Below are 23,269 nucleotides of genomic sequence, written 5' to 3'. Positions count from 1 at the left end.
AAATAAACTCTTAAGCTGTGTGTGGGCCTACATATAGCCCAGACTTTATCTTTCTAATCTGGTGATGAATACAGCAGGCCACCATCTGGTGTGCGTGTACATCAACAACTACAATACAGCCCCACAATTTAATAATCACAAACTTTAACAGCTACTTACCACTTATTTCCAGCTACAGAAGCTCTCTGATTTAAGCTGTCAAATAAACGTAGAAAAACAACATATAATTAACTGTTTTTGTTCCAGGTTGGGTTTCACATGCAGACAGTGAAGCAGAGAGAGCTCTGCTGTTGCTACGGAAACCTGACGCTGAGGATTTAATGACAGCATCAGATGGTATTGTACTAGAGATTGTCTGCTTGAGGGACTAGACAGCATGCTGCTGATAAGAAATAGGAATGGATTCCAAATGTTTTCAATTTGCTTTATCAGAGGAATCCTTTCATTGCTTCAAATATATTAATTTGATAGCAGATACAAAGAATTTATATTAATGTTAAAAAAAAATTTGAAACATAATCTGTCTGGAAGCTCTCAATGCAGGTAACTAATCTTCCTAAACCCTTATTCAATATGTAAAAATGTAAAGTTTATAAAATTAATACTGTATTTTAGTCTGAGAAATACTTAACTCATATACATATATGATTCCTGAAATATTTTTTTTTAAACTGACAACTTATAAAAATGAAAACATTTTAGGTTTTTTTAGCATTTCAAGATCATTAATTACTGTAAAAATAGAAAGAGGAAAATTTTCCAGCAAATTCCAGATTCACAGGGGCCTGGAACTATTAAATTTCACAGGTTTGCTTCACATTCAGTAATTTAGTTTTGTAAATACTTTTATTTTGTGATAAAACTTTAAAAATACTATTACCACTCAGAAACAGTATTTCTGAACACAGGCAGTATGAACAGTATATTCTTTACTGTCATATATAAATACCAGTCAAAATGCATGTATTTATCTGGTCAACATGCTCTCCTATAAAGTCTCTTTCTACTTCACAAATCTTTTTGAACTTCATGTATGTCTGTGGTTAGCTGACTGTTTGTAGATTAACAAATATAAGAGAAATAGTCTCTGAAAACAAAACCCATGATTCTTCTATCAAATGTGTCTGTTTTTCTGGTAGTCCATCTGAGCTCCAGGCTATTAGTCCATTGCACAGCTTATATAAATACACAGAAATAATACTTTTATATTAAATTAAGGGTCTTCTGTTCCAAGGAATTTTGCAAACACATTTCCCACTACATAATATTGGAAAGCCTGTTGATAGTACTCACCAAACCAGCTACTTTCCTTCAAAGATAAGGCCACTGCAACTTTGCTCTCCAAATAGAGCAGAAAGGACTGCCATTTCAAAGGTCTAAACCAAACATCACACAAGACCATTTGATCAATATGGCTTTGAAGGTTAAACATTGATTCAGTCCTACTGGGGTTTTAGACTGTATCTCCTGGAGCCTTAGGTATTTTAAACATGAAGATAACCCCATTAACAGACTTCTCCATTAGCATCAAAGGGAATTTCTGATTTATGTCAATAGTAGTTCCAAGCATTCCCTCTACCTACTATCCCCCAAAAACCCCAACAAACAAAACTACACTAAAAAACAAACTGACAATCAAAAAAGTCTCTCACCAAACAAACTGGTCAGAGCAAGGAGAAGCCTATGAATTTCCTTATTTTGAATTTCCCCATAATATTTTCTCTTTGGATCCAAAATAATACTGGGGGAAAAAAACTATTCATTGTTTACCCATAGTCAAATTAAAACTTCATTGCTGATGTTTTTTCTCTATTGGTTTTGAGCAAGATTTAGGAAGTTTAAGATAAAGAGTAGGGTTATTGTCAATAAAAAAAAAAGAAAAACCAACAGAATAATAATAATTTGGAGTCAATATAGGTAATCTTGGCTTAAATGCACTAATGCCTTTTGAAAATCATCCAAAAACAATCAGTATAAACATATTGGATTCTTTTTAAATAAAGTGTTTTGAATAGAGAAAAATTTCTTTTTGAATAATCAAAACAAAATGTGTTAACATTTCACCAAGGAACTACTTTCTAACTTTTTGGAAAATTTCCCTATATTCTAGTCCAAGCTGCTCACCAATTTCTAGCTGAGTTTTTTTGGTTTAGATTGAAACTTTTCCCAGTTCCTTTTTGGGCATATGTAATACTTGTCAAAGCCAATAAAATATCCCATACAGTGTACATTGTGAAATAGCTTTGAAGACCTCCTAGCAAAAAAATTCTCACTACAGGATATAATATTTAAAGGAATATATGGTATTTGAACATAAAATACTGCATGCACATTCACCTTTTTCATCTTAAAGTTTGAAAGAAGAGCTTTGAAGAGGCTTCAAGAGAAGGGTGCAGGAAAACATTAAAGAAAATTATTCTAAATATTTTTGAACTAGGGGAAATTATTAATGGAAGTTACCAAGAAAAACAAATGAAAAAAAAAATGACATGACAACATTTAAGACTATGTTAAAATGTAAAAGAAATACTTTTAGAGTAATTTCTCTAAAAAGTGTGCATCTGGTTTTTGAAATCTCTTTTAGTTCATCATGTTCAAAACATAAATCACAGAGAGGCTGAAGTTATTTTATAATAATTTGTGGTTTTAATCTTTGTGACCTGTAGTGTCTTGGTATCTTTTGTTTTCTTCCTTCTGATTTTCAGAGTGCATGTGTCATAAGAAGTGTTAGAAGGGCTTTATCACCTCTGTGAAGACCAAGGGAACTCACTTCTTGAAAGCAACCAGGTATACTTAGACAATGTCCTAGAGACCACAGGACTCTGCAAAAAAAGAACATGAAAGAGTCAAGAGTGAGACAGTGGAGGGATGAATTTTAAGTGGAGTCTGAAAAACTTCTGAGAAGACTGAGAAGCATAAAGGCCTCCTAGGCCACAAACAGGCCAAGGGAAAATCATGCAAATGTCACTAGAACTCAAAAAGTCACTGAGCAGTTGAAATTAATCTTAGGAAAGAGAAATTCTTAATGATGATATGCACAAGAAGGGGCAGAGCTGCTTATAAATACTTACCATTTCTATTCTCTTTGTCTCTTTGAGTTTGTTTTTATTCAGAATATTCACAGCATCGGAGACCTTTGAATAAAGTTTTGCTCTTTTTAGGTGATAGATGTTTGCTGTTGTGTTGTTGTTGCTGTTGTTGTTGTTGTTTTTTATGGAATTTCTAAATTCCATAAAAAACATTTCTAAATTTCTTTCTAAAGGAAAGATAAACGCATCTATGTTTTCAGTCTTGAACTTCAAAGCCTGAAGGATCCTGAAGTAACTGTTAGGTGAAATTCAGATCCTGGTCTTTAGAATTTTGCCAGCAATGGGTCCCATAATGCTTTTCTGAATCTAAGTTAATCACTGCATTCTTGCTTCCACTCTAAAGATGCCATACATAATTGTAGTGGGACAGTGAGAAATATGACATTAAAAAATATGTTGGAAAGGGTATGACAATAAAGCACACCAAAACATTTTGATTCTTATTGTTACTATTATGGCTAGATATCATGGCCGAAATGTAAATTGTGCTGCTTTGAAAAAATTACTATTGTTTATTTTAGATGAAAGATCATTGTGAGAAATATTAAAAATCTCAAGTATCACTAAATTAATATTGAAAAGGATGAAATGGAACACAGTATAACAGAATTGTTCTCTTTTAAAAGTATTGTACTTTGTAAAAATATGTAAAAAAACTAAACTGAAAAGCTATGTTAAACATCTTTAAATGTAATTTAATCATATAAGGGAAAACCAGAATTGTATCAAATTCTCTGATGCAAATCCAGAGGAAAACCACCAAGCTTACTGGAGGGATGGAGCACTTCTCCAATGAGGAAAGGTTGAGACAGTTGGGATTGTTCAATCTTGAAAAGAGGATTTGTGGCAACCTAATTGCAGCTTTATAGTACCTTAAAAAGCCTGTAAGATGGAGAGAGACTATTTACCAAAGTATGTAAGGACAGGGGGGAAGGCTTAAAACTAAGACACAATAGATTGAGGTTAGATATTGGGAAGAAATTCTTTACTGTGAGGTTGGTGAGACACTGGAACAGGTTTCTCAGAAAAGTTGTGATGTCCCATCCCTAAAAGTGTTCAAGGCCAGGTTGGCTGGACCTCTGAGCAATCTGGTCTAGTGTTGGAACTAGAGGATTTCTAGAATCTGGAACTAGAGTAGAAGGGTTGGAACTAGAGGATTTCTAAGGTCCCTTCCAACCCAAACCACTCTATGGTTCTATGATCATATATTTGGCTCAATTTACCAAGATAGCTTTCCAAGCTGTATGTTGTCCTCTTAGGAAACTGCTTCGCTATTAATTCCTATGTGTATCATGTTATGAATTACTATAATTCAAAAACTTTTGATTAACTGAATCATTTCTCATTTAGAAACTTTGGGGAGTTCAGAACTACTACAGCACAGTTATACTAGCCATAGATTAATGTGAAAAATGAAAGTAATAGAGGTATCATCAAACTCCCAGGATAAGCAAGATAATTCAGATACTTCAAGTTTTGAATATATAGCGGCAGATGATCAGCAGTTTGTGAATAAGACAAATCTTCTGATCTAGAACTTTAACTTGATTTTGGTTTATGTGTTTTAGCTCCATGAGCACAGCCAAATATATCAAATGCAGTATAGAAGACTGTAGTTTTCCAGTACTGAAACTCACAGCCAGTGCTATATCTATTATTCATGTGCTATATCTATTATTCAATTTCTACTGTTATAGACACTATAGACACTAAAATAGATAGTAAATTACATGTGTGTCTGTGTATACATACTACTTACATTTGGTCAGAAAACTGGTAAAATATATTGCTATTTATACAACAGAATTACAAAAAAAATCTTTATCAATGTACAGTTATAGTACCTATGTCAAATTAATAGATATATTAAGGGAACATTAAATTCTTTTGGTTGAGTACTGTGCCTTGTGGGTAAAATGGGGAGATATTTAACATCTAAATATTCTCACATGCATAACCATTTTTCTGAAGTCTACCTCTTTATTTTAAAAAAGATAGATAGATTAGATAGATAGATAGATTAGATAGATTAGATAGATAGATAGATAGATAGATAGATAGATAGATAGATAGATAGATTTGGTGCTTCCCAACTTTCTGTCATGAATAGTCCTACCCTTGGTTGTCTCCTGCACTGGGTCCTAATTAAGTGTGATATGCAAATTTTGCCTTTTTTTTTTCCATAGAGGTGTGCAAATTGTCTGAGGCTTGAGTCACTCTAGTGCCAATGAGACCTGCAGTTTGTTTATACACCAAAGGAAACCATGGCTCTCACAGGAATCATTGAATGACCAGTGTGTTCAGGTCTACCACTGATGACCACACAGCAACTGTAAGCAATGAAAAACCATTGTTTCAGCTTCCCACAGAAATGCTGCATATTTCAACAAGACAGAAACACCCAGTTCAACATAGTTTACAAACTAATATACTCATATAATATACAAATATACTACAATGATCTCCCATCCTGGTTAAGTCACACTTCTGAATATATTAGCCTGTATTAATTCAAATTTTAAAAAAAACCAAACAAACAAACAAAAAACAGAAAAAAACCCAAAACAACAAAAAACTCCAACATTCTTTTGTTCTGGGGCTCAGCTTTAACAGATCAACAAGAAGTTTATCAATGCAATTATCATATGAAGAAAAATTCTCTCTGCCCATCCATATTGCAACCCATATTGTCAGTCCTGCAATTTGCAACAGACATTACTTCTTTCATACTCTCTCTTTAAGTGCCCCACACCTGGACTATCTATAAGTAATTCTATTCTCACTTTATTATGCATCATTTCTTTCTGTTTCTTTGTAAAAGCTGGTCTCTTTCAGGCAAGTACTATATATTATCTCACTCCACTGCTACATGCATATATTTGAAGCTACATAAAAATGTTAAATAATGGAGAATAGAAAGCAATTCAGAACACTCTTTTACCAAAACTTAAATCTGGCAAGATTTCAAGAAAACATTATTGGAAGCAGAGTAGAAACAGACATCAGTGAACAATCTTTAGATTTATCATTTGTAGTAACTTAGAGCAGACAGCTCTTTATCTATATACATATTACTTCACCTCATCTCATCTCTGTCCTTCAGTATACATACTTACATACAAAGTATAATAAATAAAATAAGCACTTCAAGGAACCTTGGTTCATGTTGTCATATCCCATATTGTCATGCCTATAACTCAGACATTGTGTAATAGATATACATCATAGTGCTCTAGTATTTTATATATGTGGCATAGTGATTAGCATTTTTGTACTCTATTTAGTAATAAGTTGAAGATCTGACAACTATCAGTTTAGTTATCTTACAGTAAATAGAGTTGCACCTTTTTATGTAAAGCCTGTAAGAAAATATTGAATATTTTGTTGCTGGGCATGATTTTTCATCCCTGGATTGCAATTTGCTTTGGGTTGGGTTTTTTATAAAAACCCCTGTATCATTTAAATTTTACTTTTGTTTCCATTTCCTGCAGAGAGACTTTGAGAATTTAGAGAAATGGAAGCATAGGGCATTTTGTTCCAATCTCAGTTTGTAGTACTAGTGTAAGCATGAAAGAAATTAGAATTGTTTTTTTTCCAGACAGATTGACACAGAACTGGGTTTATTGTTGCTATTTCTTACATCTCTACTTGGCTACACCACAGAGAGCTAGAGAAATTGAGTCAGAAATCTCATCTCAAAATATGTGGAGTTTATAGATTTTCCCTAAAGCAGGTTTTCTCCACATTTAGTTCCTTACATAAGAGTTATGCTTACATTTTACAATATCCAGTTCGGATTCTGGTTTAATAGGCCAAGATATTTTAATTTACATTTGTGGCCATATGTGGATGTGCTACCTCAGAAAAAGATAACAGGATGTGCCATTGCTTGGTTTGTTAAAATAAAAGAAACTTTTGGTGTTACTTACTCAAAGATAAGTAGATGATCTCTCTGATGTCATCTTGTGGCTTTCTAGAAAGTGGAGTACTACAGCTATTAATTAATAACATTTTTAAGATTGTTATTAAAATAAATATGTAGACTTAATTTTTTTTTTAGTAAAATATCTGAACCATTTCTCCACAGCATGGATAGGTTTATTCATATTGGCTTATTTCTTCTGAATAATAAGCAGTTAAGTCCTTGACAATAAGGGATCAAGAATTCTATGTCAAGGTATGAAAATATATGCTAATTTGTTTTTCCAAAACTCCTTGCTTAATGCTGGAAAAATAAAGGAACACTGTATTCCTGTAGTAATTTTATCAGGTTGGATTTTTTTTTCAGTTACAGATGCCTTTTAGCAAATATGTTCTTTTCTAAATGGAAGAGATTTATACTTTTTCTTTGGTGTGTTTCAATAAAAGAATTTAAAACTTTTTTCTAATGAAAGGAAGTAGGTTTAGTCTCTTTTCCTATTCCATCTACAAGCACTCAGAATAGTTTGTCTTCCCCTGTGGGATTCCAGTGCACATTTTCCAAATAATATCACAAAAAGAAAGAATATTAAAAATAAAAAGAACCTAGGCCTAGACTCCTGGGTGTGTTAAGTGACAGGTTTGAACTGCAGGATACTGAATCTTAGGCAGTCTCAGTCTCCAGAACAGGGGATTGTTTGAACTACACTATTATTTCCTCCCTTCCAAGGAAACAAGGTTGCACACTGGGGTGATGCATATCTAGCTTTTATCCTGAAATAGATTTAGAATATTTTTAAGGTGTAGCACTGAGCATAAAAGGCACACCTAAAAGTGTGGATACCATCAATTTAACTCTGAAGACTTATGTTTTTGTTCTCTATGCCCCTTCTGTTTCCTCTGCTAGAAGTCAAAACTACCTATATGAGAAACACCAGTCACCTGTTTGTGCCCTTTTTGCACCTAAGGTCCAACACATTTTACCAAATAAGATTTTTCCTACTAATCCTATCTACAAGATCTTCCCTGATGAGCCAGGAGTTCAGTTCTAAAATATGAAACCACTGTCTCCAATCTCATTTCAGCTCCCAGAATTTTTACTGAAATTTGAACTACTCTCAGACAAAAAAAAAAATCTTTCTGAAAACTTGTATTACATATTATAATTATTTGGACAAAAAAAATTATCCTTCTGACAACTTGTATTACATATCATAATTATTTGTTCTGTTGATTAGTGATAATTTAACAATTTTATATTATGGCATGACATCAACAGAAAAATACTGTTTCCTTTTTTACTTTTTCTAGCACTGTAGAATGTGCTGTAGCTAGATTATTTATCTGTACAGAGCAGATATTTTTCTCAAATATTTACTTTAACAACATGTTTAAGAGACTTGAAAATGCTGTCTTCAAATCTCTTTTTATTTAGGAGAATGCCCTCATCAGGTAGGAATTTTAGGAACTGCTCCTCTTTCTTTTTGAGAAAGAACAAGTGGTTATATGTTCCAGGTAATGAATAAAACCAGCTTTCTTTACTTTTATTCTAAACTTTTAGCACAGAGAAGGGACTGAAAGTCTTCTGGAGCTGGGAGGTGACATCCAGATAAGATTTTGTACCTTATCCAATGTCATTGGGCAAGTTCACAATAGAATGAATGCAGGCTGAACTTAAAATATACATTCATTTGTCACAATCTTTCATCTAAGCTCAGTTTCATTTGGGATGAATTCAGACAATTACCTGTTCAGCCCCAGTAATTTCAAAAGAGAAGAGAAAATATTATTTTCTGAGAGGCTTCATTGTTGTTTTGCACTTCCTCTAGTTCTACAGTATAAAACACAGCTGTGTCATATGTGTTTACAGTCTTTTTTGTAATAGAACTTACTCCAGTTAGAGTTATATTTTACCTGTTAAGAAAAAAAAAAACCCTGTTTTTTTAGAAAATAAAAGAAACAATGCAAATGCTCTATTTACTAGATGAAAGAAAGATGTAAAATACAATAAATGGTACAATGTGATTATTAACATTCATTGAGTACTATTTTAGCAATCCAATTTCTTGCAATATATGCTTGAATAACAACTTGAAAATGTGTGAGTAAAAATGTAATAGAACTCTTTATATATATATAGCACTTAAAAAGACTGACCCCGATATCTAGGAGATTATTCTCTCTTTTCAAATCAAACCTTTGGACACCATTCCAGCTGTGAGGAGACTTGAGTGACTGCCATTAATGATTCAACCTTAAAGAGTACCCCACTGTTTTGGAGGGACAGGTATATTTCTGCCTCATTTTCTCTTTTTTTCAGTTTTGCCTCTTGGAACTATTATTCTGGCCAATGGTATTAAGCTACCTGCAAAGAATGCTGAAATATGATAAAGTGTCCAAAAAAATTCAGGCATATTCAAAGCTTAGAAAAGCAAATATACAGCTCATGCACTAGTACAAATAGAGTTTTTAATTTAGCTTTTAAGACAGAGGAGAGAGTATACGGTCTCAAGGATATTTATTTGTAAAGAGATTATGTCATTATAGACAACAACATCAGATTTCTTTTTATTCCATTAACTTCAAATTTGTTAGTAAAACACTAAAAAATCCCAAACAGATAAGAAATTTTATATGTGCTTTTTCAAACAACCAATTATACAAAATGTACTATTTAAATTTTTTCTTGACATGTTATTTCTATCTGTACTTTAATTTTTGCTATTTAAAAAAAGCACTTATGAAAACAATGGTCTGTGATTTTTAAAGTTCAGAATCATAAGATATTTTGTTAAGTTGCTCCCTCAATTCTTCTCTAACTAGTTTTAATATTTTTAAATGCAGTAGGAACTATATTATGGAATATTAATCCCAATATTTCCAGGTGGGATGTGCCTGGCCCCGTCTGGCCCTTGCTGCTGGGCCAAAGGTGGCAGCTGTGGTGTTTCACCTCAGAGATCCCTTTGGCCAGCTGGGTGCTGCAGCTGGGCACTCAGAACAAATCCAGGCAAAGTAGGAACTCAGTTTACCTCTGGTGGAAAAGGTTCAGGCAACGGTGAAGAGAAAGGAGAGGATTCTATCGTAGAGTTTTAATCCAGAGTTTTATTTCAGGATGCCAGACCTCTGAATGTGGTAACAGCTCCCAATAGAACCGGCTGCATGGTCTCGTCTCCTTTTAAGCCCCGGGCACAGGGGGAGGGGAAGGGACAGGTGAGGGCCAACCAGGTGTGAGGAGGGGAAGGGTCAAGGGGTACAGACACTTGGACAGGCCAATGAGCCCGGACCTGAGGGGCATCTTTTGAACTTCTGCCAACCACACGATGCTCTTGCTGGAATGTTGAGATTGATGGACAGCTCTTAGGCAGGAGGGCAAAGGGAGAGGGGAAAAGGTTGGCACACCTGAGGGGTTGGGATAGGTGAAACAGGAAATCACACTGCAACACTATATGAGGCTTGTATCTCATTTAACATGATCCTTCTTCCAATAGTTCATAATTCTTCTGCTTTCATATCAGATCCTGTAAATGAAGAGTCCTTTTATATATAGACATTGGTCCCATTAATTTTAATAGTAAATGCACCTCTGCAACAAGAAGAGAATATAAGCTAAATCTTTTATTTCACTTTCTAGAATATATCTCTGTAAATTCACAGCACACAAATGTCTGGTTGATGAACCTTTCATTTTAAATTTAAGTGAACTAGTACTACATAATGATTTTAGACATCCATATAACTGTCACAAGACTGGCATGTTTTTTCTAAGGTATCTTCTAGATAGTGGAAGCCACTTCCCGTCTCTTCTGCCTGCATGTTCTTAGATATGCACACATAGCTCCTGAAAAAGAGAGCTCAGATTTCAGTTGAATTTAGAAAGTCTGGTAGAAAAAAACCCCAGACCCTGAAGTATTATATTTGCTGTGGTTATTAATATTCAGTAGGGAACATGAATACATTGCTAAACAAAACTTGAAAAGTTGTGGTTTTAGTGACAGATGAAGCAGAAATGGCTATGACAGAGAAATCTAAATAAGCAAACTTGGTCATGCCATGATTCTAATGCACATTTTCTGGAGCCAATTCTTCATTATCTTCATGTCTGGCTTTGATCACTATGAAAGCACTGAATATAAATGTCTAGTTTGTAATGAAGCTTTATTTCTCCCTTTTTCTTTTAAAGCATCAGCTGAGTAGAGTCTATTTGTTGGCAGCAAATGTAATTTGCATTTTTTCTGTGGGTGTATCTGGAATAATGAGGAACAACTCACCGGTGTATTCCTCTATAAATTCTGTTAAACTTCAAGACTTCAAAACCTCAAGAAGCTCTTCCATGCATTTTACCAAATTAACTATTTTTTTACAGGAAAAAGAATTATACATCTTGAAAATGTTTCCTCAGAAGTGGGGGACAGTGTGTGTGTTTATAGAAATTGGAGTTATTGATTAAGTATTCCATAAAAAAAGAAAAAACCCTTTCATTTCAGGAACAAGAAAAATGAAAGCCAAGAAAGAAGTATTTTTGTCTACAGCTCCTAAATATTTATGTGATACTATTGATGTCAAACCTTAGGAGAATTCTATACTCAGTGCCTCAGACTGTCATTCTCCTCCATGGATGAGACCCTCCAGTCTAGTTGTTAGCCTATTATCAACTAGATTTAAGAGAGGGAAGTTTCATTTTTCAGTATGAAATTTGCTTTATTTTAGTGCAGAAGTTTATTGTAGCCTTCCTCACACAGTTTATTTCCCACTATTCCTTTCCACTATCAAAAACACATTTGAACCCTATTTGTATATGCCTTTTGTTGATGGAAGTGTTTCTAGAACTGTTACTTAAAATTATCTGATTCACTGCCCATGTAAGTCAAATGAAATCACCTTTCTACAGAGCTAAGAAAGATGCAATATCTACAGCCAAATAAAAAAAAAGTTTTTGGGCAAGTTAAAAGCTGTCATGTTGTTTATTTCATTTGTTTCGTTTTTTTTATTTGGTTTCTTTGGGTTTTAGGGGTTTGTGTGTGTGTGTGTTTTTTGGGGTTTTTTTGTTTGTTTGTTTTGGGGTTTTTTTGGTGGGTTTTTGTTTGTTTTTGGGTTTGTGGTTTTGTTTGTTTATTTGTTTGTTTCTTCTTTTCAAGAAGTATTATTATCTGTAAAGAAGGAATGTGAAAACTACTCGAATTGTTCAACAATCTACCCCTTTTATACGTCCAGTAACAAACAGAGATGAAGATGAAGCTGCTAAACTCCATGGCCAGGTTGGATGGGGCATTGAGCAACATGGTCTAATGTAAGGTGTTCCTGCCCATGGCAGTGGGGTTGAAACTAGAAAATCTTCAAGGCTCCTTCCAACCTGGTCCATTCTATAATTCTATAAAACTCTGTATTTGCTTTCAAAGGATGGCTTATCTTCTCCATCCCTCATTCCCTTTTTATCACACAGGCATTTAGCTTAGTGGGACACAAAATATCTCCAGCCAATATAGAGAATTTAGAGTTTGTTATTCTTATACAGCTTCTCAGCAATCAGCCCTTACTTGATCCTCTTGCACTTTTGCTGTGAGGTGAAGGTAATACACTAAAATGACCTTCAAAAGCAACAATCAAAGCAAAGCTCTTCCTAAACCAGAAGCCTTTCCGAGCTCCACATATGTGACTTTTGTGAGTTGATTTCCCCTCTCCTTCTTTGCTTCTTTGCTATTTCACTCTTATTGTGACTATAGTAGCTTTAGAAAAATATATTTGAGAGTGAGAGAGGGTTGGGAGGATGAGGGTTTATTATGTAATACATTGAAAACCTCAAGGAACATTTCTTTATGTTTCCGTCTATACAAAATGCAGAGGATAAGGACTCTGGATCAGTTGTTGGGTTACTTACAGTGCTATGAATTAAAAAAAAAAAGGAAACAAAAAATCAGCTAAATGACAGCTTCTTTGGAGAGAGTGAAAACAGGTTTTGAGCTAAAGCTGATCAGCCAATATAGAAGTACAGAAGCCTGGACTATTTTATAACTGCCTGTAATTCATTTTACCACATTATTTTAGATGGAGATAAATTTGTAACTTATTTTCCCAACAAGCAGCAATTGGGTACTCTGTAGTTTCTCACAGGCTGACTCCGAATGCAATTCAGCCTGTGCAGATGGCCTGCACAGGGATGACACATCACCTAAGTCTCAATTAGCTTCTCACTGCAGAATTTAAATGGGATTACGTGATACATAAAACCTCACTGGCACTGTCTGAAAAGTGGTGATCTACAACCCCTGCAGTTAAAGGCTAAAATGTAATGAACCAGCAATTTAAGTACTCTATCATATTTTTTTCCCCTAAAATGTAATTATGCTAGAATAAAGTCCTTTTTTTTTTTTTTAAACCTTATTGAAAAATACTTTGGTACATTCAGAGAGAATTCTAGTTCTCAAAATCTGGCAACTGACCAGAAGCATCACATCCCTCCTGATATGCTTCTAATCAGTGCTGTTGGAGAGGCAGGCATTTGCTTTGCAGTTGTAGGCTGCATATTAGTTATGCACATATAGTAGTTACCTTTCTTTTTTGTCTGTTATGGTATTTTTAACCCACAAACAGCAAAACTGAAGCCATCAGAATTTGCTCAACCCAGACTAAAGATCAGTAATGCTAGCTGAAATTATTGTTTCATGTTCTACTAAGGACATACATCTCCAGTCATCAAGGTAGCTGATAGTCTTATGGTCTTTCTAGACTGCTGTACTTTGACACAAAATAGTTGTAACAAAAGGCAAAGACTAATTAGCAGAAAGGGTTTTTTGCATGTTACATTTATAACATTTTTATTTATGGCAAGAGTTCTACAAAGGCACCAATGAAAAAAGAACATTTCTATTCATTGGAAGCTGGATAATATATTGATTTTTAAATTATCCTCATTTCTTTCAAGATGCTTTTCAGACGTATATTATTGACTGTCTTGTTCCCCATATAAATAACTTGCCCCTCTGTTGAGGTCTACTGAAACAGTGGGACTTACCCTTAAGCTCAAAAAAAAAAATCTGTTAGCATGTTCTTGTGTGGTAGAAATATTTTCTGGAGGAATTTAACTACCTTTAGGGTATATAAACCTGTTTAACCCTGGGCAACAAAACCTCTGTCTCTGCTTCCTTTGAGGCTGTGATGTTCTCTTAGTCTTCTTATAGCTTTATTTTTGGTGCAAAAATCTCTAGTGGTAAACATGTTTTGAAGAAAGTTTCTAAAAGAAAGAGTTGGTCAAATGCTATGTGCATCCAGCTTGAATGGGCAATGAGGTTTTGAAGGAATTTAGGAATAAAAAGAGGATGTATCACCTTTGGAAGGAGGGTCAGGTCTCTCGGGAAGTATTTAAGGGGGTTCCTAAGGCATGTAGGAAAAAAAAAATAGGGAGGCCAAAGCTCAATTCAAACTCAATTTGGCAACTTTTGTAAAGAACATTAAAAAATGGTTTTACAAATATATTAACGGCAAAAGGAAGGGTAAGACAAACATTTGTTCTCTACTGCATGTAGGAGGGAACTTAGTAATTGCAGATGAGGAGAAGGTGGAAGTGCATTAACACCTTATTTGCCTCAGTCTTTAATAGGAAGACAGCTTGCCCTCAGAACTGTCCTCCTGGGCTGGTAGATGGTGTCAGGGAGCAGAATGGTCCCTCTGTTATCCAGGAGGAGGCAGTCAGAGAACTGCTGAGCCACTTGGATATTCATAAATCTATAGGACCAGATGGGATCCAGCCCAGGGTGATGAGGGAGCAGGCAGATGAGCTTGAAAAGCCACTCTCCATCATTTACCAGCAGTCCTGGCTCACTGGTGAGATTCCAGATGACTGAAAGCTGGCCAATGTGACGCCCATTCATAAAAAGGATGGGAAGGGGGATCCTGGCACTTATAAACCAGTTAGCCTGACCTCAGTACTCAGTAAGTTAATGGAACAGTTTTTATTGAATGTCATCACACAGCACTTACAGGATTACCAGAGTATCAGACCCAGCCAGCATGGGTTTAGGGGGTGTAGGCTATGTTTGACCAACCTGGTCTCCTTTTATGACCAAGTGACATGCCTGGTGGATGCAGGAAAGGCTGTTGATGTTGTATACCTGGACTTCATCAAGGCCTTTGACACTGTCTCCCGCAGCACACTCCTGGAAAAGCCAAGCAGCCCGTGGCTTGGACAGGAGCACTCTTTGCTGGGTTAGGAACTGGCTGCATGGCCAGGCCCAGAGAGTGCTGGTGAATGGTGCTGCATCCAGCTGGCAGCCAGTCATCACCAGTGGCATCCCTCGAGGGTCTGTGCTGGGGCCAGTTCTGTTCAATATTTTTATTGATGACATGGATGAGGGTTTAGAGTCTTTCATTAGTAAATTTGCAGATGACACTAAGCTGGGAGCGTGTGTTGATCTGTTGGAAGGTAGGAGGGCTCTGCAGAGAGACTTGGAATGATTGGATGGACGGGTAGAGTCCAATAGGATGAAGTTTAATAAATCCAAGTGCTGAGTCCTGCACTTTGGCCACAATAGCCCCCTGCAGCATTATAGGCTGGGGACTGTGTGGCTGGACAGTGCTCAGGAGGAAAGGGACCTGGGGACGCTGGATGACAGTCGGCTGAACATGAGCCAGCAGTGTGCCCAGGTGGCCAAGAAGGCCAAGGGCATCCTGGCCTCTATCAGGAATAGTGTGGCCAGCAGGAGCAGGGAGGTCATTCTTCCCCTGTACTTGGCACTGGTGAGGCCACACCTTGAGTGCTGTGTCCAGTTCTGGCCCCTCAGTTTGGGAGGGACTTTGAGATGCTTCAGCGTGTCCAGAGGAGGGCAATGAGGCTGGTGAGGGGCTTGGAACACAAACCCTGTGAGGAATGACTGAGGGAGCTGGGGGTGTTTAGCCTGGAGAAAAGGAGACTCAGAGGTGACTTTATCAGTCTCTCCTGAAAGGTGGCTGTAGTCTGGTGGGGGCTGGTCTCTTTCTCCAGGCAGCAAATGACAGAACCAGAGGACACAGACTTAACCTGCTCCAAGGAAAATATAGGTTGGATATTAGGAAATTTTTTTTAATGGAAAGAGTGATAAAGTATTGTAATTGTCTGCCTGGGGAGTTGACAGAGTCACCATCCCTGGATGTGTTTAAAAAAAGACTGGATGTGGCACTTGGTGCCATGGTTTAATTGAGGTGTTAGGGCATGGATTGGACCCAATGATTTGAAGGTCTCTTCCAACCTAATGATACAGTCTGATTCCGTGGATTTGTTATGCAGATTATCCCAGCTAGTAAAGCTCTTGGAAGGAGTGTCTTTAGACTTTAAACACTACACTAGCTTTAATTCCTTGTTTTTTGGAGATTCTTGCTTTTGGTATCTGAAGAAGAGTGTCACAACACTTCAGGGAAAAAATATCAAGTTGATCTTCTGCAAATGCTTTTCATTTCAATATAGTCAAGCAGACAGTGAAAATACATTATTCTGGAAAAGAATTTAAAAAATCATCATGGAAGAACAACTACACAAGGCAGCATCAACAGTTAAAGAATGAAGGGATCCTCCATAGAAGTATGAATTTTTAAGCAGGAAAAAAAAAGAGATGTTACATGTGTACTCAGCATTGATAAGATCCCTGTTAGAATTTCACAGTCAGAAATTAATTTTAAGAACTGAATGTGTTTTAGAACAATTTGCAAAAGTGATAAAAGAACTAAAATACATTTTCACAAAAGTTTGGATTTAGCCCTTGCAAGTTGGGTTGCATTGGATACATTCATGTACAATTGATGTGTCTGTAATGAAGATTTCTACAAGTGAACTAAATGATTAAGCTTACTTTATATTCAGTATGTATTTTAGGAATGACTGAATTATCTGTGTGTATTGCCCTGTAGGTATCACTCTAGGTGGTTGTGTCTCTCCTGCATGTCTTGTGTAACATCTGCCATTCCCGCATGGGTATCTCAGATGCCTTAAGGTGTATAAAATAGCATGAAATACTTATAATTGTACAAATGGTCTGGGGCTTTGATCAATATAATTGATGCACACAGAGAGACTTTTAGTTCATTCTAAAATAGACACACCTCTATGAAGACTTCATTAGGAGCATTTGTGTTGATTAAACCTCTACAGACTGTGACAAAAACTTAGACATCTATCAAATCTACATGCAGATACCTACATAACAGATATCTGGGTATAAATGTCTGAGTTCTAGATCTGGATTTCACTCCCTGTTTGCATGGGCATTCAGGAGAGAAGACAAAAAAATCATAACCTATCTAAAAACACATAGAGGAGGATGCATCTGTGAGAAGATTTCTCAATGCAGAATATATGAGCAATAGCAAGACAAGTATAAAGCAAAGTATGAAAAATTAATTTAGACAAAAATAAAACTTGAAATTAGACACATTATAAGAGCCAAAACAATAACTCTTGAGCCAGATAGGAGTGATAGTGGATCTGATGGTGATCAATAGAAGAAAGCTAAGAGGGGACATCGAGATTGGAGGTGGCTTGGGCTTCAGTGATCATACATAGGTTGGGTTTGCCATCCTGAGGAATATGAGTCAACTAAGGTGTAAAGTTAGGCCCCTCAACTTTAGGAAACCAAACTTCCACCTCTTCTAGGAGATAGGCAATAGGGTACGTGGGGAGACTTCCAGGGATAAGGGAGTGGAATAGATCTGACAAATCTTTAAGGAAGTCTTCCATAGAGTGAAAGAGCTAGCTATCCCCAAGAGTAAATGCACTGGCAGTAGAACAAGTAACCTGGGAGGAATATAGAAGTGAAATTCAGTTGTGTAAGGAGGAGGTGAGAAGCTGGAACTAAACCTGGCAAGGGATGCAAACAACAAGCTTCTGCAGGTATGTTAACCAGAACAGAAAGGTCAAAGAAGGTGTAGCCCTGATGAAACAATGCTGGAAAACTGCTAACCATGGATGAGGAAAAGACTGAGGTACTCAACAACTTTTTGGCCTCAGTCTTTTTAGCTTCAATGTGGCCAACTTTCTTACCTAAACTCTCGACTGGATGGAGATTGAGGGAGCAAAGGTCTTCTCTTGTGAATGAAGATCAGGTTCATCACCACCTGAAGAGCTTGAATATACATAACTCTGTGGGACCTGATGAGATGCATCCCAGAGTCCTGAGGGAACTGGTAGATGCAGTTGCCAAGCCACTCTTCATGACATTTGAAAAGTTAGGGCAGCCAGGTGAAGACACAGTTACTGGAAAAAGGGAAACATTGTACCCATCTTTGAAAACTGTAGAAAGGAAGACCCTTGGAACTATGGACCTGTCAGCCTCACCTCCGTGCATGGAAAGATCATGGAACAGATCCTCCTGGAATCTGCTGAGGCACATGGAGAACAAAGAAGAGATTCAAGACAACCATCACAACTTAACCAAGGGCAAGTCCTTGTTTGTGAATTGGAGAGATGGATTCAATGGGTGGAGCATTACATGGATAAGAAAATGATTGAATGGTCACATCCAGAGGGTAATGGTCAACAGCTCAGAACCCCCATGAAGATGAGTGACAAATGGTTTCCCTCAGGAGTTTTTATTGGGACCAGTGTAATTTAACAACTTCATTAATGGCATGGACGAAGGGATCGAGGGCACTCTCAGCAAATTTTTAGATGACAATGAATTAAGTGATTGATACACCTAAAGAACTGGATGTCATCCAGAGGGACCTGTATAAGCTCAAGAAGTGGCCCACGGGAATCTCATGTGGTTTAACATGACCAAGTTGCAAGGTCCTGAAACTAGGTCTTTAAAGTTCCTTCCAACCCAAGCCTATCTATGACTCCATTATGCTATGATTCCATGATTCCATAAATCTATTATTCTATGATTCTATGAATAAAGAACTCAACAGTCGAGGCTTTATGGCACTGCCAGTATGGGAAAAAAACCTGAATCAAAATTCACTTGATAATTTTTTGCAGGTCTAAATGCTTTTTTAAGAAATATGTAATAGATTAGTAGTAAAAAGAATGAATAAAAAATTAGTTGCTTGCTGCCTAAAGGCCAGCATTAGGCAAAATGACAGAGTGAATTATCATAACAGGGCTTTTGGCCATAAATTCTATTGCTACATCAATACAAGTTAATAAACAGAAGCAAGAGATTGAGCTCTTGGCCATGACTATCCCTTTCTTTGTTAACATAATCTCTGTCATGGCTTTGCTTCAGGCCAAACAACACTTTCCTAGACAATATGGAGACCCAATTGAGGAAATAACATATATAAGCCCTCTGTTTCAAAGGCACATTTGCATGTATTAAACCTAGACAGTCTAAAATGTCTAATTTCTTTTTTCCCTGTAAAGTTAAATAAAAGAGCTGTTACTTAGCAGTATTTCACTTTATATATCTTCCTTACCAATTTATATTTTTTTAATAACTATTAAACTATTTTCCTCCAAAATGCAAACTATCTCCCAGCAGAACTGTAGCACATCTTCTACATGAGATGAAGCAGAAGTAACAGTGTGCAATTATTAACAAGTCATGATCAAACAGCTCTAATGGCCATAACAAAACATGAACTGGTGACCCATGAGTGAGGTCATGATAGATGCAAGAAGGCTAAGGCTAAGCAATGAAATTTAATGAATTTTCTAACTTCTGGTATTGCCAGGTTTTATATGAAAATATAGAAAGAGATATATTTCTCTCACTTATTAATATAACATACTTTGAGTCCAAGACAATATTTTCCTCGAAAATTGTCCACATGGTGGATCTATTATATTATAAAAAGATGCATTATAGCATGTATTTTAAATTACGTGTTGCAATTTCTCTGTAAAATATAAGCATTTCATGCTTTAACAAATGGTTTTCATTACACAGTGTGTATAACTTCTTTATGTGTATCTGCTACATAATGTGATTTATGATCTTAATGGCATCTATTTTCATACTCTTCCTTTCATAAAATCAAATCAAGTACTATCTGTTTATCTGTATCTGTTTTTTCTCATAAGCAATAATAATTGGAAGATGTCATGCAGGTCTGGGAAATCTCAGGCTGTGCTGCTCTCACACGTTGCTGCATTTGGATCTCAGCATTTTCCATCTCTATATTCCTGTGCTTCCTGAGTTTTGAATGGACAGGAGCAGTGCTCCTTCCTGTCACATTTCTGCCTGTTAATCCTTCTCAGAAGTGAGACCATGATTTCTTGCCCCTCAGATTAACAAATTTTCAGGAGAAGAACATGAGCTCTTGGCTCTGCAGTGGTTGAAAATCTGCTGTGTACCACAGCTGCAGCTGGTGAGGGGAGCAGATAGCACCACTCATCAGATGTAAATAAGATAGGGTGGAAGCTGTGAGGAGATATGAAGACTCATGTGGACTCATATGGGGGAACACAGGAAAGGAGAAACAAGCTGAAAGAAGCGAGGAGACACAGCAAGGAAAGCTGTGAGAGGGACACAGGTAGAAGCACCAAAGAGAACACCAGAGGAAAACTGTGAGGAGGCAGAGTTTTGGAGAAAATGAAGGAGGAAGCAGAGAGATATAGTGGACACAAAAAGGACACTGCTGGGCTTACAGCTGGATGCACAGTCTTGGAAGGAGTTCCATGCTATGAGGACAAATTCTTCTGAGAGGACTGGAGTAATGGATTACCCATGCCAGAGCAGGGACACCCCTGAGGGGGCTACAGCACATAAAGTAACCCCTACCAGTACAGAGGAGCCACAGAAAGCAAGGAAATGTAGACATGTACTGGTTATGAGTGGTAAAGATTTGGTAGTGAGGGGAGACCACAGGAGTGGCTTCTGTGAGAGGCTGCAAGAAGTTCCCTCCATGTCCAGCAGACCCAATGGCAGCCAGCTCCAAGGTGGACCTGCCACTGGGTAAGGTCAAGCCCAGAGGAGACAGTAGTAGTACCTCTGGGCTAATGTATTTAAGATGGGGAAAAAAAATAAACAAACCCTGTGGCACAAACAACAGCAGTGAGAGAGGAGAGCAAATATGTGAAATCAAGGGCTCTTGCAGACACCAAGGCCAATGCAATGAAGAAGAAGGGGCAATATGTGCTCCAGAATGTGAAGCAGAGATTACCTGGCAGCCTGTGGGCATGCAGATTGTTCCTGTGCAGCCACAGTGGAGCAGAGATCTACCTGCAGATCACTGAAGACTCCAAACCAAAGCATGAAGGGTATGAATGTGAGGAATTTCAGACATAACGTGTATGGGATGAACTGACCATAACCTCCATCCTGCTGCACTTCTCTAGGGGCAGGGGTAGAGAATTTGGGGGTGAGCCGAGGGTGAGCCGAGAAAGAAGGACGGGTGGGAGAAAGGGTTTTAAGATTTAAATTTTATTTCTCATTATCTTACTCTGGTTTGATTTGTAACAAATTAAATTAATTTTTCCCCAAAGCAAGCCTATTTTGCCCATGAGATTAACTTAAGCGATCTTTCTATGTCCTTACCTCAACCCATGATTTCTTTTATAATTTTTCCTTCCCTTTCCAGCTGAGCAGGGGAGTGATGGAGCAGATTTGGTGGGCACCCACTCCTAGCCAGGATAAACTCACCAGGAGGAAAGCAAGTAGGAAGGATTTAACAGAAGAAGGATACAATCAGGTCCAGAGTCCAACTTCCTGTGCTACCCATCACCTCACTGAAGGTATTGAGTGGCAGAGCATAACAGACTCTGATAAGAGATTTCCATCAATTTGGGACAAACATAGTAAGAAAACATGTTAAGAAACAGAGAACAATGCCACCTTTTATCATCCAGACTTGGGTAGGCAGGGGAAGAAAAAATAAAAAAAAGCCAGTCTTTTTTCTACAAAACGACTTCACCTGGAAAAACAAACTATTAAAGATCAAGAAATTTGCTACATTAATTCCTGCATTAAAGAGTGATGACATTTCAATATAAAGTGGGATATAAAGAACTATAAGTGGAGTTTCGGTTAGACTCTGTTAGAACTTTTAAGTCCTCAGTATTATACATAACTTGAAAACTGTACATAGAAAGGTTACACAGAAGAATGTTAATAACTCTTTAAAATTACAGTAACACTTGATTATTTTTATCTCTGAAAGAAAAACTGAATCTTTCTCTTAATTGTCATAAACCTGCAGAAAACAAAGACTGAAACATTTTTTTGACTTATTAACAATTTTTTAATCACTGTACAATCTTTCTTCCAACATACCCCTGTGAATATAGTAAGATTTTTTCAGAGTTTTTGATAGCAACTAGTTATCTTCCATTCTTTAGAACAAGTTAAAAACAACTAATCTGACTCATTTTCTAATGCACAATGAAGAATTTTTTTTTTAATAGAATTGATTTTGTTCAATGTGGATTAAAAAAACCTTGTGCGTAGCTGCAAGGATTTAACTCAAAAATGGTTTTAATCAGGAAGCTGCAAGTGGTCTTTTATATTCAGAACCACTAGTAGTAATATTTTGAGAGCCATTGTGAAATCATAAGTTATTTGGTCATAGTAAATGACTTTGATAAGAAGAAATGCTTGTCAGGGATGAACAAAATGTCAGGGATAAACAATAGCTTATCATTGATTCTAATGCTATAAAAGAAAATATGAAGGAAAACAATAACATGAAATTGCAACAGACTTTTGAGTTCTGTATCTTGTCTTCCCCTTCCAAAGGAGGAGAAGAGCCTCAGGCCTTAAAGCTACACATAATAATCAAAGCTTAGCCTTGTAATAGCTGGAGTACTAAAGCTTTTCTTGTTCATCATCTAGTGCTGCAGTTCATGTTTATTTTATTATGTTGCTGTTGAATGGTATGGTCCACTGTTCCTCCTCACCCTAGGTATCTCCTAAAGTTGGTTTGCCCCTAAGTTGTATCCACCCTGAGTCACCCTTCATTGATTCCCCCAGCCTTTTTTCCAGCACCTTCCCTGCCTGTCATTGTAACCCACCTTTTGTTCTCAAACTATCCCTGTCAATCCTTCCTTGGACCAATCCCAGACTGTACCACCCCTTTAGAATTCCCCTATTCCTCGAGGCCCCATTGGACCATGTGACCTACCATCTCATCCCACCTGTTTTAATTTGCCTCAAGGAGGTGACTTAATCCCTTCAATCCTCCTCTAAGGATCTCCCATTGGTTAATTGTCTGTATCCACCCATTGACTTGGAACTGTATTTAATCCCATGCACTCAGGGTGTTAGGGCTTTTTATTCTTGACCTCTTCAACTGCAGTAAGGTTCTCCCTGTTAGAACCTCAAGACCAGAGGGCCTCCTTCTCCTCTGCCTTGATCCCTGAT

General features: G+C 36.9%; 1 pseudogene; it reads left to right on the top strand.

Moving 5' to 3' along the window:
- The window catches only part of LOC129046630 (uncharacterized), an 80,943-nt pseudogene extending 64,770 nt beyond the window's left edge, over positions 1-16,173 (top strand).
- Positions 16,174-23,269: the final 7,096 nt, after the last annotated feature.

Source organism: Molothrus ater, chromosome 3, assembly GCF_012460135.2.
Source record: "Molothrus ater isolate BHLD 08-10-18 breed brown headed cowbird chromosome 3, BPBGC_Mater_1.1, whole genome shotgun sequence".
NCBI lineage: Eukaryota > Metazoa > Chordata > Aves > Passeriformes > Icteridae > Molothrus > Molothrus ater.
Note: the sequence above shows the minus strand (reverse complement) of the source record. Positions and strands in the feature narration are given on the sequence as shown.